Below are 21,812 nucleotides of genomic sequence, written 5' to 3'. Positions count from 1 at the left end.
ATAAACGAAGGAATTTACTGACGAAACAAGAGCTCATGTGCACAGAGAGCCTGTTTCTATATTACATATTTTTAGAATTTCGCCGCTTGAAAATATCCAATTATATTTTTCCTAATCATTTATAAATAAAAATTAAAACCTTAAATCTTATTTAATATAAGATATTAACATCTAAAAAATTGGTGCTTTAATTGAAATAGTCTTAAACTTGTAAGAACTGTGGTCTACATTTATGCCTTTATATCAAGTTGAATATTACAGGTCTTAATATAGCTTGAACAACCACCTGTAGACTCTCTAAGTTCTTACGGCTGATTAAATACACGTACGATTAAGTATGATGGATATAACGATTAAAAAGTGAGCGTATTAATAATATATCATGACAGGGAATCTAAAGTGAATGGTTTAACATGAATTAGGAGTATAGTAATTTGAGTAATATTCCGAGATCCATTATTTTAATTTCAATTTCCACCAGAGGTTTATCTTGATTCTTTTAAAGTCCAAAAAGTAGTTAGCCGAATTGAATTGTTTGAAGAAATGTAGGCAATATGTATTGAGATGAAAACTCTTACCTATAAAAAAGATTGATAATTGACACGGAGGAAATATTATTTTCAGCATTCTTAATTTGCGATTTTTATGTGTCATGGAAAAAAATGAGGCATCAAAATCAAGGTTGGAATAAAAGTTTAAATATCGCGAAGAATTCTTTCCGGTGAGAACTTTTCTAGGACTTGATACTCACTTTGTGGACTTAGCGATACACTCTTTTTTTATTATACAAACGATTGAAAAGATAAATCATACCAATGAAAAGGATGGAAGTCATGAGTTAATAACTCCTAAAATATATGCCAAGCTTAAAACACTGCTGGGACGTAAGAAATAAATTAAAACCATAAGTAGATAAGAAAGAAATGAAGGCGGCTATCATCTTAAAGCTTTCATTTGTAATGATGAGATGAGAACTCTAAGTCAATAAAATACCTTGAAAAGACAAATGTGGGCCAGCTGACTTCAACGATCGTTAAGTAAAGTATCGTAAAAAGTCATGCATGCAGTCAATTGAAATTTGAAAAGAGCAAATTTAGCGATAAGGCATATAAGGACACTTTGATGGTAAAAAATGTGGTGCGAGGACTTCAGTTGCAGGAACACGAATCGACTAATTTGGCAAGCACCATACTTACAACATGTCACGATCGACATCTGAACGAACATTTTACAATAATGTAAATGATCACACCGAGTACGAAAGATTGGGAGAATAATTTTTACAGTCGAACTACCAGATAAATGCGATGCCATTACCGATTACTATACAGGCATTAAATTTTCAAACTTTAACCTTTTTCAATTAACGGCTATGGGAAATATAATAATCGTATAGTTAACTTACATACGATAATTGCTTAGAGTTATGCTTTCATACCAGTTATGATAAATGTTATCATCCCGAAATATAAAATAATGCTGCAATTATAATATATTTGAAGTAGCAAATACGTGATTATAACGTAATTGTGATAAATAGTCCAGTTTTAATATGATCGTAAGGAAAGTGTTACCTTAAAGGATACAAAAATCGCATTAGCCCTAAAGAACTTCATTGGAAACTACGAATATTTCATACTAGTAGTATGGCTTACATGAAAAATTACATTGAGATAAGTAAGATTACCAAGGAATAACAGTTACTGACCTTAAACACTACGAATGAGATCATTTATTAAGTAGCAAGTACGTTTATACTTGTTATCAAGTGTCAGATTTGCGTTTTAATTGCGTTTCGTTTAATCGCACTTAAAAGCTAAATAAAGAAGTAAAATAAAATGTTACGCATTAAAATTTGCCTTTTATTCGACTTATATTTTATATACACATACGGGTAAGTCTCTGTAAATAGGTTAGATGCTATTGATTTTAATATACCAGTAAAAATGTACTTCAAATCAAGTTGGAAGGATGAATAGGATATATCTACAAGAACAAAATTGGAGATCTGATGAAGCACTTTTTTCCAGGGTACTTTTATGTAGCTTTCGTTGAAATAATGAACTTATTAGGAAAGAATACGATTGTGCACGGCATCCTGCCAATAAAAATTAAAAATTAAACGCAATATAAACTAAAACGAGTTTTTAACTTCAAACAAAATGATTTAAAGTACCAAAAATGACTCTTCAATAACCTCGAAGCCATGAAAGGGCATTGCGTACATAAATATTTTGGCATATTGGAAAAAGATGAACAGTGGAATTTCGTCAAATTGAACATAATATGTAAACGACCTGACAACAGGTTTGAGAAAAATTAGACTCCCGTTTCTTCATTTTTTTTTGGATTGTAATATGTGTAGAAAGCATCAAAATCCGAATATTGCAACAGCAATAAACAGTAATGAAGGCATATTGACCTTCTCCACAATTCCAACATGGAAAAATTCGACTGTTATTTTAATTTTATTTATAAAAATTTTTCTATATCTCTCCGGAGTCGGTTGAATATAATTATGAAGGTGCTGATTGAAAATAAGCAATTCGGAATGGAAAGTTTCAACCTTTATGTCAAAAAAAGTTCTCTCTGTTCTCACAAATCTTCACCATTTCATGCATTGGCTTCAAAATTGCGAAGCATTACTCAATCCATTCGAGTCAGGAATTTAAAACATAACAGCATAGAAAATGTATAGGGATTAAATCCGAAAAAATGGTAAAAAGTAAGTTTTGCAATACTTTGGAGAAAAATTTATTTAGCACTTTTTCCGCACTAGGCGTGGACTGGGCTAATAAAAATTTTATCATTTTTGGCACTGGAAAAGTGTCTTGCTTTTTATACTGCTGTCTGCAAAAGGAAGTGACATGTGTGATTATGTTTCATATTGAAATTTATTCCTCCATTGAGGATGTGCGCAGATTTTAGTGAATGGAAACAGGTAGATAAATTGGAGGTTTTATACCATCCAGTACCACAAAAGCTTTCATCAACTACGCCACAATAATTCTTACTATGGTAAGTGCTTTAGTAATTGAATATCAATGAAACGAAACCTCGAATGAATCTATTACCCAGGGGTCCTTCACTCAGATCCGAAATTGAAATTTCATAAGAAAATTTTAATTAGATGTATGGATATGATAACTTATGGATGAATAAATGTCTCCTTCATTAAGCCATTTTCTCGTAATTTTAAAATGAAATCCGAAAGTCAACGCCCACGTTTCGCAAGTGTGTTATGTTTTAAAGTTCTGATACATTAAGTTCTTAGGGTAAACTTATCTTTGTCAGAGAGAATTTTTTCATGAATGGCAACAGACCACGTGAGACGGATATGCGACGCTGAGAAGTAGTGGAGAAGTGGTGAGCCGCTCGGTATGAGTAAGTGACGTCATAAACTTATCAGAGTACGAGCCAGTTGATATTTTGCCGCGAACATCTCCATTAGCGGGCGATGGATCTAAAAACGGAGAAAAACGGATACGATTATTTTTCAAACTCTATCACAATCGATATGAATAAAAAAATGTTAAAGGAGCATATTACGAAGTCTCACTGGGTTACCCTACAGCTTTCCACTTCATGCATCCTTGACCTCTAAAGTTAGATTCATATCAGGCAAACGTATTTCATTTCTATATTTTTATAGATTAAGTATTTAATACACTTGTTAATTTTCAAAAGTATTTTCTCCATAAAAATATTCAAACTGACAATGGCATATGAGATTCTCGGACATTTTTTTATGGGGGATTTTAAAAAACGTACGAGTTCGTGGTTCACTACGAGTTACTCCATGGATGGAATATAATAACACTTTGATAAGCTCATTATGATTACTGACCAATAAGTTGAAAGATACCGAAGACACTAAATGAAATCTAGCATATAGGTTGCTGAAGTCAGATATTTATTTGCTGCACAAATGAAGTGGAAATCGTTAGCAGTGCTGACTGAACTTGATTTTTACATTAGGCGCTACAGCGAATCTTTCAAAATGGAATTAGCATGGTATAAATATGAGTTTGGCTAAAAAAATAGATAAGTAGGGAGAGGAGTAGATTTAAATCCTGAAAATAGGTCACTGATATCAGCTTTGTTCACAATGTCAACTATACCCACCTGAAACCTGAAATTGCCAGCCAGTGTATCGGTCAAACTTGGAATAGATTATCACACATAACTGTGTAATTGGTTAGACTTAATGCTTTATATTTCATCAAATAAAAAATTTACCTGGCATTTTTAAATGTATTATACTCTAGAAATATTTGGAATCTAAGGTAGCGAATGATTTTCATAAATTTTAGCTAAAAATTATGGAGTGGTTTTAACTTTTCATGACACTGCAAAATTACGTTTCATATTATTCATTTTTTTGCCAAACATTATCCAAGAAGCACGTGCTGCCCTATTGGGAATAAAAACCAATGACCAAATTACACTATGAAGTACATTTGCACGTGAAACAATAGAGAGTAATGATAGCACCATACCTTCTTTCTTACTCTTAAATCTCTTTTATAGCATAGGAATTTCCTATTTCATCGAGTCTTTTCTAACAACAATCTAGTTTCATGAGAATTTTTTTAAAGCCTCTTGGAGGCCATCAACTTGAAGGTTCCCGCTGTAGTGTTATCAAATTGGGATAAGGTAAATGGAAAATGTTTCCTTAACAACCAGCAGATTACTGCCACTTTGAGCTATAAAATGTCTGTGCGCATTCCACCGTTACTCTAAATTAATCAATTACGCGTGCTTACAAATCTTATGGGTATTATATTCGCTGTGAGGTTTTTTTCTGCTCAACCAAGTTGAGTATTACTAACAGGTAACGAGGCATTACACCCTTTGTTAGTTGACAAACATAACGCTTAAAACCTCATTTTCATCTCCTGAGCTCAGCCTACCTCGCTGCAGGTTTTTCATTCATCTTAAAAACCATGGCAGCATCCACTCTATCCTCTGTGGATGCAAAGATTAAAGTGCTTTTACGTTTATGAATAAGGGCATTTAATAACTAAAATCTATCGTCACAGCTAGTAAATAAATTAATAAAAGTGGAAAGAACACTTTCGAGGTCAATTTTGCATCATTTGTGCTTTTTTTGTTTTCGCCACGCAGGAGAACAATGACTGAGCTTTTGAGGCGATAAAAATATCGTTTGCTAAAGTGCACGAAAAAATCGAGCACTCAGCTTTCGAAAAACACTTTTAAGTAGACGAACTAACCGCTACAGATGTCTCACAATAAAGGAAAATATCGATTAGAGGACAACATACTCTATCCAGAAAGAATTATCAACTAATGAGACAGTAACCCGTGTTGCTGACTGAAAGGTGTGTTCACTAACAACCAAAAGTATCTCATACTAAACGAGTCTTAAGATGAAAGTTAGTGAACCCGTCAAACTTCCTATTTGATAGGAAAAAGAAAAGCCTTTCCTGTTTAGATCATAATTCCTTTCAGTCCAGTTAAGATCATCAGAAGTTACGTGAATTAATATGCACCCACAATACTCTAACCGTTCACTACTTTTAAAGCAGACAGTTCAAATGAAAAAAGTGATAGTGTCACTGTGGATGCAAGTAACACACTTCACATTCTCCTGGTCACAAAAAAATACTGCCTTAAGATTTCAATCAAGATGAATCTCACTTGAAACACTTCCTAACGGAGAATGATATTCCGTTTGCACACAATTGGTTACTTGCATTTTTAAGGGGGATGGAGTAAGCTCCCAGTCACTGAGAGCAAGAGGGAATTGACGAGATAGGTGGACGTGTTCCACTACGACCACCCCACAAGTGAAGACGATGCCACTTCAACACGGGAAGTCGGTTCGATCATTAAAAACACAAACACATTTCCATGATGTTCCGCCGGCGTCCATGCCATGGTGAAAATATGATAGAGGGAGAAGCTAACCTCATTGCGTCACGGACTTCATTTCAAAAGACATTCAGAAAACCGGAAACTGGAAACTGCGAATGAACAGTACCGACTCTATTCTCCAATAGAAATAGCATCCTAATGATTCAAGGACTTGCAAGACCACGCCAAAACTTATATAGTAAATTCTTCCCTGTTCCAAGGAGAGATGCAAACTCGTCTCAGTGACTAGTTTCCAGCTGCTTCACTCGAAGATACCTTTATAAATGACAGTATTGATCTCTTATTTCAGGCTTAGGGCAAGTATCAGGTACCTGTAATGCCACAGATGACATAACTTTCCGTAAATAACCATGGGTAGTAACAATTTCAATACTATGGGGTTGATCATTAAGTCACAAAATCCTTCCAAAGCCTGACCAGTATTGTCATCCGCATTCATTCACTTCCTTCAATACTAACTTCTTAATTCAACTCTCCGTAACACTGAGTACGGTTGCGCCGAAAGTAGATGCACCATTTCACTAAACAAAGCCAATTTAGCATGTTAAGACTGCTAAAGTCTCATGAATAGTCAAGGAACAGGCTAGTCCAAAATATAAACACCAATTCACTTAGCTTTCTTCCTGAGACGTTTCGTATCCATACGGTTTTAATCTGAAAGCCAACATCGCAACGTCACCTTCATCTGTCATTCACGCAAATACTAAGATCAACAAGACCCAGTCAACCGTAGTGTTCAATAATCACTGTCACAAATCCGTTGAGTTCTTACGGATATGGATTGTCTACTTCTTCACAAAACTGCCAATCTGTGTTGCTTTGGTCTTTGAGCATTTTTCATAAACTCAATCAGACTCCTAGTGTAAATGAGGTGGTACTACATTCACAGTGTAACAGTCACTCTCAACGCTAATCTCCAGGGTCAATTTTGTGGGTTAAATACCATACATTCAAATAAACCAGTTTTTTGTACACGATAGCATTGATAAAAACGGTACCGCATCAACCACTTCTATCTTCAAGTCACTTTGGTGTTTGCTTAGGTACGTAGTATGAACACAGTCCTACTCCAACAGTCCACGCAGCAACACATCCATGTTCATTCTCAGAGTTAACTTACAGATCTCCCGTCATTATGAGATGCCAGTCTCAATCGTCAGTCATAACCACCTGGAGCATTTTTGCAAATATTCCTCTCTTTTGCACTGGTTTATTTTCATGCCACTTTGGTGTTTTCTTTAAAACTCGGTCTGCCTTAACGAACTACACCTGCCATATCACATTTGTTGGTCTAAATAGTGGACAAGACGTAATCCGTGATTTGCGAAGTCCCACTATCAATACCATCTCTCTTTCTGTTACAGTCTAACGCCATGGTTCGAAGCGGAGTCGTCATCTGAGGTAAAACCTCCATGTCATTTTCATTGCCTCAAATTTTACTTACATGCCCTCCTCAATCTGAAAGCTTGGCATGCTTCCCCTGGCTCCCTCATTCCTCTTGGAATGATATCACTTGTCCCATCCATTTCCAATACGGTCCAACCCCAAATTCGATGCGGAACTCCAGCTTTGTCTGCCCTCCGAGCTTGAATTTTCATGATTACTTCCTTATACTATGTGCCTCTCCCCACTCAGATAACCCGGCACGTATGTCACTGACGAACTAGCAACTCTCCCATTCACCCGTCGAATGGGTGCCTTCCCTCTCCGTTACGGTCCGACCCCAAGAGTCGACGCGGCGGGCGCGGCGCCATCTTCGTTTGCCCTAGACGTATACCTCCCGGCTTTCCGTGTCGTCTCGGCGCCGGCGTCGCGACGCGGCTCGACTGCTCGAGGCGGACCTCCATGCTCACACGGATGAGGTCGCCGTGTGGTCCAGGGAGAGGCTGGCGAGGCTGAGGCTGCGCGCGCTGTGATGGGACGATGAGGCGAGGCTGAAGGTGGACGCGCGCGCGGAGGCGAGCGGCGGCAGCGGCGGCGGCGGCAGGTCGTCCGGGTCGTCGGGGTCGACGAGGGCCGCGCCCGTGGCAACGGCCGCCTCGTCGTCGCAGCAGAAGAGGTGGAGCCGGGAGCCAAGGGAGCGGCGACACTCGGGGCATGGCCGGCGCAGCGACGACGTGCTGCCCGCGCTCACAAACGCGCTTTTGGACTCGGCGCCGCCCCCGCGCCGCCGTGGCAGCTCTCGGGCGCACCTGCCGAGGAATAGCGGTGTAAGAGAGGGGAATAAAGGAGTAGGGGTCCATCTTCACCTTACATTTGTGACTTGAGCAACGGGTGTAAGTGAAGTTCTCGGTCTCCGGGACCAACATTTGCAATGCATAATCTTTACCATTGAAACAAACATTTCCTGAAAAGATGCTAAATGTGTTGCCATATGACTATGTTTAATACTAAAGCACTAAACATAACTAAGAATTATTGTGGTGTAGTTGATGAATGCCTTTGTGGTAATGGATGGTATAAAACCTCTAATTTATCTATCTGTTTCCATTCACTAAAATCTACGCACATTCTCAATGGAGGAATAAATTTCAATATGAAACATGAAGTGTAAAGAGTAAACATAAACATAAAGTAAGATGCTAAAAGTGACGTCATATGACATTGAACTCAAAGTTGAAGGCACCAAAATAGTGTCACCATCGTTATAATGCATCGTCATCACCGCCTCGTCGTCGCAGCAGAACAGGTGGAGCCGGGAGCCGAGGAGCGAGGACGTGCTGACAGCGCTCACAAACGCGCTCTGCACCATCGCTATAACGGGCGTTTTCCGATCGAAGTGTCATTGCAGATTTGGCATTATAAATTCCTGTGCGTTATTAATATGACTAAAGAGTAAGTTTGACTCCGTGATTTGCTCTATAATTCTATGCCAGCTGCTCCTGAGATTAACATCATTTTCAACCATACACTTGACATCTGTTTCGGCTTAATTTAGTGTTAGGACAGCTAGTTAAGGAAATTAATGTAGATAAGCTTTCTTAAAACTACCGTCAAGAGGACAGTGACAAACTCCGAAGAACTCCTGTATATGTTTCATAAAAGACTATTCAGCTCCCAGGCCCACCTTCCGGGAAATAGCGGTGTGAAGGCCTGGTTACACGATACATTAACACGTACGGGTTAATGTCTAAATGTATGAATGAGAGAATGAACACCAAAATGCACCCTGTAACCACCCAACTTGTGCGAATGCATGCATAGAGAATAGAACCTGTTCTAATTTGGTTCATGCATTCGTACATATTCCGTTCCGGTCCACCAAAATCATTCACGCAAACGTACATTAACTTGTACGTGTTAATGTACCGTGTAATCAGGCCTTGAGAGAGGGGGAGAAAGAAGAAGAGGTCCATTTTCACCTTACATTTGTGACCAGAGCGATTGGGCTAATAGTGGAATTGTCGGTCTCCTGGACCACCATTGCTATTGCATATTCTTGAGGATAAAGAGAAACAAAAGCATTTCATTATTGTGTAACTCCACGACTGAAATAATTTGAATCTATTGATAGTTGAACTGTAGTGGAGGAGTTTGACATACAGAGCTGTTAAAGAGCATTACCATTGAAAGTAACATTCCCTTAAATGATATTAAATAATTATCGACATTGAAGTCAAACGAGATTGAAGAGACGATTAACGAACGAGGTTAATTAATGAACGAGATTTGATTGAATTCATAAATTTTTTCTGCTAATTTTAAAAATGTAAAGTGATTAATTTTTGTATATTTATGATCCAGATTTGGAGATGAAGAGGTAAAAAATACTGATAATGCCATTTCGTATCACCTGATGGTAAAGTAATCTTACTGTGGTATTGAAGGGAATCTAAAGAATTTTGCATTTGTATAGCAAGTCATAATTTTTCTGGAACTCCATGACTGAAGTTATTTAAATTTATTGATACTTGATCTACAGTGTAGAAAAGGCTTGGGATATGAAGCTGCTAAAGAGCATAAAAAGAAGAATGATTAATAAGAAATAGAATAACAGCGACATAAGATAGAAAGAACGCTCTGAAAGATGGAACCGCTGCACCAGACTGTGAGAGGAAGGAGGGAGATCACGGGGCTTATGACCTCCTAAACCTTCCAACACGTCTACCTTTTTGCCGTTGCATCGCCAAGGAGGAAATCCCAGCACCACGAAACTTAGAAGAAAAAAGTTATTCGTCTGTTTAATAGAAAAAAGCTCTACCAGCGAGAGAGTGAGCAGTTATCCCTATCATTCACGAAGTACAACAACGGGATCCTTATACTTCACATAGAGTATGCTACAATGAGGTTAAACTCTATTTGGGTGGCAATGACAAAAGAAAGGAGACTAGCTTGAGGGAGGGGAGTAATTTCCCTCCGTTCAACTCGGAGCCTCAGTCAGCACAAGGGTAAAAACTAAATCAATTGACAAGACTCTGATTGCTCAAGAGCATGAATCGGCAGGAATTCAAGATTTGATTCCAGCCCATACCCTTCATTGCAATTTATCAAATTAAAATTTTATGATTAAAAAATTGTTTAAATTCACTGTAACTGCAATGAAGAATGGGTCAGTCAAATTCATTGAAATGCACAAAATACTTAAGAAAACGGCTTTCGCTGATTTTCCGTCAATATATTCTCTTCAGGGGGTAAAATCACGCTAAGTATTACCTTTAAAACAATACAGTGCTAGCTATCTTGCTTTCTTAGTTATTTTTCTTGCTAAGGAAACGTAGTATATCCAGCCGGAGGGTGATGGATACATTTCTTATAATCAATAATCTTCGTATGTTATGCACCTCTTCGGATGATGAATAGACAATGTACTTCTACTCTTTACTTTTGATTGAGAGGAATCATCGATTATAACTATTATAATATAAATATTATCATTAATATGAGGAGAAGATTTATTGAATATTTTAATGCCGTTTTATCATAATAAATGCCGGGGTGCGGCTATATTTTTCTTAATTTAGTGTTTTATATTTGAGAAGTTGATCAAAAATGTTTTAATTGGACGCGTAGCGTAAATTAAAGAAAATATTATATGGCCCAACAGGTCAAAGGTGATTTCGATGCATGGCTTCCATTCTTGGGATGGAATCTTGATATGTATATACCCTGGAAACTACGGCTGACAATTCCTCCTTTAAAATGTTAGTTCTCATTAATACTTCGGTGCATAATATTCGGCGACGCATGTAATGCTTAGAAAGGTTTTGTGAGCATATCTCGGACCTATTTCTAAAGCAAAGTGTCACCAACGTTTTAAAGTGCGTTATTACACCAAAATGACATGGTAGATTTAGCGTTTCATTCATTCATGTGGGTCATAAATATAACAAAGTATTTCATTTGACTTGGTGGTTGGTAAATAATTCTCTACCATGCATTTTGAAGATTAATATCTTTTTTTTTTAATTATGCACTTGGAACATGCTTCGGCTCTATTGAATAAAATATTAAAATGAAATGGGTGAACAAGCCCATATCACTTTCCTCCAGTTTTAGCAGTGTGTGGTAACCGGACTGCTTTTTTCTTCCGGCCATTAGTAAGCATTGCATTAACCCATTACGGCGATGCCGACTTTAAATAAGGAGGAAAAAACAATATTTGAATAGTTCTAAGAGATTTCCCACTCGGTTCAATCTCTACCTGGCGTGGAGGATGTGTGCGCACGGCAGCGCCTCTAGCGAGTCGGCGCGGAGTCCGAAGGCGCGGCCGCAGGCTCCGCACCGCAGCTCCAACTCAGTCTCGACGGATGCGGCGAGCCGCTCCTGCGCCGCCCGCTCGCCGTCCTCACCCAGGGTCGCATAGATGCGGGCAAGTCGCAGCCGCACCGTCCTCACCAACATCTGCAAACAGTGGCGATCGGGAATAAAAATAATATTATTATATAATATAAAAATAAATATTTCTAAAAAACAATGTTGTTCTCGCGAAAAATTTTCAATGAACTTTTACGTTGTAAAATTTTAGGATTCCCCGGCGTATAGATTGAAGTAAAAAATTTCTCGGGATACCCACCGGGTGTGGTATTGGGTTAATTCTCCCAACGTTTCAATGGCTGAGTCTACCATCGTCTTCAGGGGTTTACTCTTAATGGTACTTTTTACGGTACTTATTTATTTATTTATTCATATCCTTGGTTATTGTTATTGTTTTATTAACCCAATACCACACCCGGTGGGAATCCCTAGAAATTTTTCATCAACTTTTACGTTAACAAATTTGTCTGTAAGGTTTTCTATCGTTCTCCTTCCTTTTAATGATCGCAGCGCCGCAATCGGATTTTGGTGGTCATGTTTTGCACTAATCTCCATTTTTCATTTTAAATTCTGAATAAAAATTCTAGATAAAGTTCCAATCATAATAAAAGGGTTGTAATATTGCATTGTCATATGGTTCTGATCTATCCTAAAATTTTCAGCTTCATAGCTAATTGGAAAGTGGATTAAAATTTAGATGCAAGATTTGACCCGGATACGATGAAAAACAGCATAGGAAGTTTATAAAAACGTAGTAACTAGCGAGCGGTGAATGCTTAGACAGTTTTTTGCTCCCCTGTTAAGTTCTGTCGTAAACCTTGAGAATATTACGGCAACGGAAAAAAATCATTTTTTCATTCTTTTAAATAGAATATTCATCATTACTCAAGATAGCTTACGTCACACGCAATAGAGGCTTTCTTTTTTATCTGAGCACTCACAAGCGTAGTGCGTGAAGTAATATAGTCAGCCCCATTGTCAATGTTTTTCAGTGTGCAAGATACATGGCATTGTTCTATTTGATATACGAGTTATTTTTCAACACCATAACAAATCTATACACTAAACATTCAATAAAAATGCATGGAATATAATGTTAAAGCTTTTAAATCAAAACTAAGCTCATTATGCTATTTTTATTTCTGGAGACAATCACTAAGTTATTACGATACCATTTATGTACCAAACTTTGAAATGCCTATAAACAAAAAGTAAATTCTATTGGAACAATGATATTGATTATATAGTGTCAATGGTAACATTCATTCCAAACTTTGACATTATTCACTCCCACAGTTAATTTCTCCCTCCCTTGCAATGGGCAAATATCTTCTTGAGAAAACACAGCATAGAATTTACAAGTATTTAGTTCTAAATAGAACCAGAATTAAGCCAGGTTAATCACCAAGGCTAGGTACTTTATTGCCTTGTTTGAAGAGAAAATATGTTCTAGCATTACTAAAAAATGTTAACTCAAAACTCCATTAAGGATTCCAGAAATTTCATAGGTCCAGGCATGCATGCAATAAAATTCATGCGAGATTAACTGAGGCAATGTAAATTTTAAAATATAGATCGTTTTATGTATTTACCATTGCATTGCCTCATCACCAACATTTCCCAATGAGTTCTACGAATGCGAAATGAAAAAAACGGCACATGCTTTTAAAATTCCGTTGGAATGGCCGGTATTTACCTTCGCGCCGACCGAAGTGGCCACCTCCAGCAATCTCGTATTGAACTCGAGCGGTCGGCAGCTGCAGATTTTCTTTCGCAATCGCAGCGCTTCCAGGCACCTGGCCACGCCGTCCATCGCCTCCATTTGTCCCAGCCGATCTCCCAAAGCCGCACTTGCACCGAGAGAAGCCTCGTATTGCCTAAAAGCTTTCTGCAAAGCAAAGCAGGGAAAGGACCCAGGGGAAACAAAGAGTGAACATCAACAACTATTATAAGGGAAAGAGTTGACGGTGACATAACTACATGATACGGTAATTGAAGGAGGTGACCGACAGTTTGATGCACCGACGATGAATAACCCTCAAATCACTTTTATACATGTTTTTATATACGTTATCTTTGTTTCATTTTCTGAAATTCGTTTTTTTGTTTGTTTTTTTTTGTTCTTTAGTGTTTTGGTTGAGTTGGTTCCTAGAAGACATATATAAACAAGTTACTGTTGTTTTTTGTTGTTATGTTATTTTGTTCTTTAGTGTTTTGGTTGAGTTGGTTCCTAGAAGACAGATATAAAAACAAGTTATTGTTGTATCAGAAGCCATATTGAGAGAGAATGAATAAAGAAAATTGTAGTGTCAAGTGATATTGAGGTTATTATAATCGCTTTGATACGTTAAGCTTTGGTCCTTTGCGCGATATGGAAGGGTAAGGAACGAACCATGGAGAAAAACCCAGTGTCGATATTAGCCTATACGTAGCGAAAGGCGACAAACGACCACGGCTTAACGTCCCATATAGTGGATGGAGTGCTACACTTGAAGTGTCTCCCACACAAAATTCAAGTATGGATAGGGAAATCTCTGAAGAGTCGCTGACACTGCCGGTTTTTGAACCCAGGCTAAGGCCAGGATACATTATAGTTGGTACCATTCGCTATTAGTACGATTGCTGAACACGTTCATTACTACAAAATCTAAACTCCAAACTCCATTGAGGATCTAATTCCAGCAATGGCATAAAATATTTTCAGAATGCCCTATGATGAAGACTTACGGGAAGGAAGTATTTAGCCTATGCAATCCCGCAACTGCTCCATTTTGACAATAAATTACAAAAATGTAATCAGTCAGGTCCTTGGCAGAAGGCTTTGCACTTAAAAAAACATCTGTTATTCGAGAAATCGCGGCTATGGTAATAATTATTCATATAAGATATTGGTGAGGTTATAAATAAATCTGGACTTACATTTATAATAGTAATTTTTCATTTTATAAGTACGTTTTTTGACATGGTCCACGATTCTATTAACACCCTTTTCTGTCAGTCGTGTTACCGCGAGACGAGACTGGAGCCACTATCCGAAAAATGAAATTTTCAGGTAATTCATCGAAATTTTATCGTTGTACTATTGTTTGATACTTAAAGAAAAGTTAACGATGATTTCATATCATATGACAGACGTAGTTCTAAGATCAATTTTACCTGAAATACGATTTAACCTCAGATGTCGGTATTTCAAGACTTCCGAGAGTTTCGTGGAAGTGGTATTTTATCTAGACGATAAACTCTCGAAACACTTTTCGCGGAAACACGAACTGTCAGGGCAGAAGTAAAAAGACCAGTCTTTAATTCAATGTCACTATCCTCACGGAAAATATATAGAGGGCAATGTGCTAATGGTCTAAGCAAAGAAGAACGGGCATCTGCCAACGAAAGAAGCAAACACGCGTGGTTCTAGTGGTTTTGTGACCGATATTATATTCCAAGAAGGAGACCTTCATTGAAGGTACATACCAATTACCGACTCTCTCTCCCACTACATTTACTCACGTTTATCTCCGATTTTTTCCTAAAAATGTCCCCCATAATTCGAATACTTCTAGCGTACGTCGCCTGATCTCCAGACACGAGGGCCAGCCTCGTAGCCTCCTGCAAAATGGAAAAGAAAAGGATGAAGGAATAAGTTAAATGAAACACAAATGACGAACGCTCATCAAGGATCTATTTCATTCGTTAAAAACTTACTGACCATAATTTAAAATACAGGATATCCATTGGATTTATGGTCATTCACTAATCATTATAAAGGATTTACTTCAAAAATCAAAGGCATCCGTCTAATGCAATTATTAAATGCGTTACCCATGATTTTTCTCTTGATCTTGTCTTTGGCTTATGGCTTACCTGATTACTTACGCAATGATAGACAACAAAATGAACTCGGTCATCTCAGCTGTCTTCATTCGGATGAACACACATTTACGAGGAATATAATGCATATTTCCCCGCACTGGCAACTAATTGAATCACTAAAAATAGTGCTGAATGAAGTAAAGAGAATGCATGCTTAGTAAGAGCAATTGGAATGTTAAGTCATGAATCGGTAAGAGTAAAATATTTAAATGCATGCACCATTTATACCTAGTACAAGCATGTTCACTAAATTTTTAATGAACGTCAAACCCTAGTCTCCTGATTACTCTATCTATTCCCAAGGAATCAATTACATTAGGCAACCTTATAAGTACTTCATGAGCGTAAACATCCTGTAATTGGGTCTAAATAAACAAATTTATGTGGTAACTTTTAACTATGGGCTATTTTTATACTAAGCAATAAAGAGAAATTTTTATCATCAGTTTCTAATTGACTATAAATAAATATTCATTAACTGATTGCACTTTGAGGTCTGTTTGCATGGATTTGCATTTTTCAATAGTTTTGCTGTTTTTATTTTTACTACCTATCTGAAGTATCATGGATGGGCATTGCTTCATTCATGGAAGAATGAATTTAGATACTTAACACTTCCACGAAGTTCAAGGAGGATGATATTTACTAAATTATCAATTAATGGAGTTCATTTTTGTCTGAATATAGCAAGAAAAAGAATTCGAATAAAATTATTTTAAGATCCATTACACGCTAAGTTAACACAAAAATAAGTGAGCTGAATTAGCAGTAAAATAATCTTCTTTTATTGGACGTAAATATTTTTTTTCTCTTCCATCCTTTAGGAAGCATCAACTTCTCTCAATACATCCGTGGCTAGATGTAACGTGACTAAGAGGATTGAATAATTAGGGACGCACATTGCAGTAATCCTGGGCGTCCCCAACTTCTCCCTGCTTCCTGAGTGCTGCGGCCATTTGCAGGAGCGCGGCGCGGTGGTGCCGGGAGTTGAGGTCTCCAAGCTGCAGTCCCCTCGAGAGGTCGTACGCCTTTGCCGCCAATCGCCCACTCTGCTCCGCGTCCTGCAGTCGTCCGAACAACTCCGATAAACCTACGTACACCTGTGGAAAGTTGAAATTTCCTTGGATTTTTCCATCGTGTTAGAAAGTCAGCTCTAATGTTAGAACTCTAAGGGCCGGTTTTATAATGTCTGGTTAAACCTCACGTTTAGTTGACGTGGAGATTACGGTAACGTGGAGTTTAACGAGAGGTTGTGTTTTATAAAGCAAATCCTACCGCCGGTTGGCTGATGGGAACTTTAACGAGAGGAAAGCGCAGCTACTGTAATTCTCATACCAACAATTGATCGCGAAAAGTGAAACAGACGAAAGTCAAAATTGAAAAAAATCGAGTTGGAGAGTGGTGAAAGAATTGTTTACGTTTGTTTTGAAGTGATGGTTAGCTTTGAAAACGAAGATGACGCCAATATTTTCGGTTTTAATCGTTGACGATCTTATGGTCAATCATCAGTGTGTCGTTAAAATAAAAATACTCGCCTCGATTTGTGAATATTTGGCAAGTACAAGTGTTAATTGTATAATGAATTACTATTTGTTAATGGATTGAATCAAGGTGGAGTCCCTTTGCAAGAAATAGTGGTAAATTAACCTTGTTTGTGCTTATTAAACGAGAACGAAGATTCTCATTTGTATTGTTAAACCAATCGAAATGGTTTTCTATTGAGTAGGCCACCAGAGCGATTTTACGAACATTTTGAGGCTACAATGTAATCATAATGACGATAAATTTTAATCATACTTTTGCAGTAAGATATATCTTCTAAGCGTTAGTATGGCCCCTACGCTAATTTATCATAATCTCTGCGTTCCCTACGGAATTAGGGACAACTTGTTAGTTGTGAATAATCAAAGCCTTTCCCGTTTTCAAAGTACTCACCATGGCCATAATTTAAATAACAGACTTTATAACCAACCACCGTCTTATAGAAAAATTCATCAGTGTTCATCAAAACGATAACGAGGCTCCTGTCACAATGATGTCATTGTTATGATCAATTCATGGTAATTCCTTTGATGATTTTTGTGTTTTTATAGAGCATTTTCAGTTTTATTAAAATTTTCACAATGAGGAGGTATATTCAGCCATGTGCCACTCGTGTTACAGACACGAAAAGAATTGAGCCATATAATTGTCAGCTACTAGCAGATATTTCATAACTTTAAATTATCTCATCTTTTTTATGATTATATATATACATATACTGTTAAGAAGCAATATGTTTCATGAAATCCATAATCTCTGGCAAATAAATTTTCAATAAGGGACAGAACTAAGTTTAAATTTCTTCATTAGAGATACCAAAATCTATTGCATGACACCAAGTAGCCCTTACCATTGAAGTATAAAGTGAAACATATTTTGATACTGGCTGTCAATAGTGTAGTAGATATTGTAATAGGGGTGACTGTGAGTCTTTATGGTAATGCCATTGAGAATGTATTCATTGCCATTTTAAATTGAATGGATGTTCAGAAATCACTGATTATGAACATAGCTTCACAGTCAAAAATTATAATTAGAGAAGAATGAATAAAGTTTGAATAACTTATGCATAACCCTACCACAGTTACTTCAAGGGCTCCTGCTATCCAATTATTAAATAAATGTACAGTTTGCAGCAAACCTTTCATACTTTACAAGTAGGCTGCATGCTGTTATAAAAATATGCATCTGTAACAAATATTGCAACTCTTTTTGGCTCATAGCTTGGGATGGGGGATCTATTCTTTATGTTAATACTATTTTTGCAAACCTTGTGTAAGAATAAGTTTTAAAAGCTAACATAACTAACTTCATATCTAATCAACAGCAAAGGCTTGTATTGTATTTAAGATTTAAGGAAAAGAGATGGGGTGCAAAGATATTAAAGTTGCTGGGTTCAATTTATAAAAAATCTGTCAAAAAACATATCTAATCAGAATGAAATCATTAAATTTCAACTCTCAGTGGTGTTTATGAATACTATACTATACATGTGATAGATATTTTCTTTTATTCTCAGCCCACAAAATATGAAGCTTTCATTGAACATGTTTTAAATATTTAGCAGAGTACTAAATTATACAAAGACAGTAGTGGATCCAGGATAGGGACAAGGGGGTTGGGCTAGGTGAGGTTAAAATTCCAGCTGTAGTGGAGGTTGGAAATAAACCACCATTCTATCTAGTGTAAAGTGGATGATACCCAAGGGGAGCAAATTGGAAACCCTCCTTAGCCCCCCCCCCCATGTATCCGTCACTGTACAAATATACTGTTATTTATATAGCATTTAAAGAATTTATTTGTATCAAATGCAAAGCATAAGGATTCCATCATGATGACTCCTTCATTGCAACTGTCTTTTTGGGATATGGGTTTTCAATGGAATTATGTTGTTACATGGCGCCACAGTAAGTTATTAAGTTATTTTTTTACTACCTACTTCTGGGGGATATCCTTTTGAATGCTGTACCAAGTAATCTCTAAATCACCACACTGACATCACTCACTTATAATTAACGTATGTGCTTCCATTATCATAAATGCAATAATACCACTTCCCCACAGAATTTTATCATACCATGTTCTATGTATGAAGTGATTATAGAAGCAATTTCCCTTGCATCCACTCCACTTTCATAAATCTATTAAGAAATTTGCCTTTGTGACATGAACATTCTCATAGACTGTTTCTCATTACATACGTTGCAGCTATGCATGTTAAAATATATCTCTAGTGATGCAGATTGGAGCGAGATAGATGAGACAGAGATAATCCTTGGAATAAATAAAAAGAGGAGAATTAAAGGGAAAATCATAATACCAAAGTGCAAATAGAAGTCTGGTTAAGATACATGGAGTAAGGTTTGCCATGGAACTGGTATTTTTGACCCAGAAGGAGGATAAGAATAGAGGTATACAGGAATGTATAGATAATATTGACAGAGGAAAAGGAAGTAGGAATTGCTAGACCTGTTAAGTGAGGTGAGGGAATTTTTGCAGGAGATGAATTAGATATAAATGATGTAGATGAAGTGTATATCAAGCTTGAAATGCTGACAACAGTGATTAAGGTAAGGATTTTGAGTAAAAAGCAAGGGCAGGGAGACAATGGTTCTGGAATAAATGGAATAACCATGTATGTTACAAAGAACTACGTCAACCTTAATGAGTAGATCACTTCTAACAGTAAGTATTGGAATGAGATATCTAGTCATGCATGATTATAAGTGTTGATGATATTATACCTAATTGATTTTTTGAACGTATGTACTCATTAGTGACAGTTCAATGGATGGAGCATGAAAAAATTAATAAAAGCTACGTATGGGATCGAACTCCCAAGAAACTAATGAGTGTACCAGATATGTGATGTAAATTGGCTGTTATAGGAATATGTCCTCACTTATCCTTTAAAGACTTATTAAACATATTAGTTAGTTAAACGTCGACAATTAGTAGTAAGGGTTAATATTTTATGAAGAAACCATACCAAGGATCCCACTTAAGGCTTTGAAAGAGTTATTAGTAAAATTAGACATTGCAATATTTCCACTGATTTTATTATAATAAAACTCAGTGTAAATACTGCAATGTCTAATTTTACTATAATATGAAGAACTTCCAACTAGCCCAACATCATACAAGATACTTTGAAAGAGCTTATCGATGAAAAAATTTCAGTGGTCACTGATAAGCATGGAAAATAACGAATGGAATGGTGGTGAACGCAGTCATTTCCTGTAAATTCAACCTCATGAGCAAATACATATGTACACAGACAACAGCTTTCCCCAATAGCAAGCAAGAGTAGCCCAGCTGGCTCAATGTTGTAAGAAATACAACTGACTCTGATTGTTTCAAACATTCCCTTAGCAGACAATGCTTGAGAACCTCAATAAATATATTCCCTTAGCAGGCAATGCTTAAGAACCTTAAAATAATATTTCTTTGATTAATCTGGCTTTCATGTTCCATGAGTCTTCAGGTGCAAGGGTCCAAATTCTCTCCTTGAATTAAGACTCAAATGTGTGGAATAAAACCAAACATTTTCAGGATAAGGTATCGAATTGTTAACTTTCACTATATTAAAATATTCAAACCTGAAATAAGATAAGTATTGGTAACCAAATTGGCACTCTTATATTTTAACATGAGGTTCTAGATGGGCACCACTGATTCTATGGCTCTGAAACAACTTTTGATGGTAGATGCACCACTGATTCTATAGCTCTGAAGCTACTTTTGATGGTAGATAATTTGCTAGGAGGTTTTAATAGTACATAACCTGTGTTTGGCTACGAACAGCACTTAGGCAATAAAGTCGCAATTTTTTCCGTTGAAGGCTACACATTAGAACACTCAGAGACGAGAAGACTTCTCTTGCTTACGGTGCCTTTCCAAATCTTTTTCTATCAAAATAATGAGAGGTCATTACTTAGTCACAAAAAGTACAATAATTAGTAAACTTCCACACTCTAAAGGCTCATTTGCCTAACAAATTCATTAATATGTCATACCATCTTATGAGCAAATCAGTCATTCTTACTTTTTTACCCAAACGAGCTGTATTGGTTGCATCAATGTGCCTTTCTCAGCTTCCAAAGAAAACTCAAACAGTATCTTGTATACATTACGTACGAAACGTGCAAAATCCTTTCTTTTTCACGCAATCTTTCACTTGCCTCACTTATTCCTACATATTTATCTCCAAGAAATACCAAGCCGTACACCAGATATTGTTAATGGACTTACCTACAATTTTTGTTGTAGTACTTTGACAAACATATATTTTGGAAAAGGAAATACGAAAATACTTTCACCTCATAACATATATCCTCACAATTTATTATAAATTCTATAGTGACATCAAATGCTAGTAAATCAGAATGCAATCAGTAAGTACGATCTTTTTCTCTCTTTCGATTGCCAAATACGAAACTTGGCTGTTCTTCTAATTCAAACTGTCTTTGTAAACACCGACACATTTTAAATTCGTTGATGAAGTCAGCAAAACCAGGTAATAACAGATTTCTATACCTACACTCCTGTTACACCTCCTTCTTTTTCTCCGATATGTAATTCTAATATTTTTCATCAACTCACTTGGCTGGCACAAATCATAACAAACCCCTACACCGGCACAAATATTGCATAACTTCAACATTTTCAGGGGTTTGGCACACGATCTCCGACTGCAGTCCATAGAATAGACAATATTATTTATTGGATGGTGATTATTATCAAACTTGAGA

The sequence above is a fragment of the Ischnura elegans genome, chromosome 2 (genome assembly GCF_921293095.1).
Source record: "Ischnura elegans chromosome 2, ioIscEleg1.1, whole genome shotgun sequence".
NCBI lineage: Eukaryota > Metazoa > Arthropoda > Insecta > Odonata > Coenagrionidae > Ischnura > Ischnura elegans.
Note: the sequence above shows the minus strand (reverse complement) of the source record.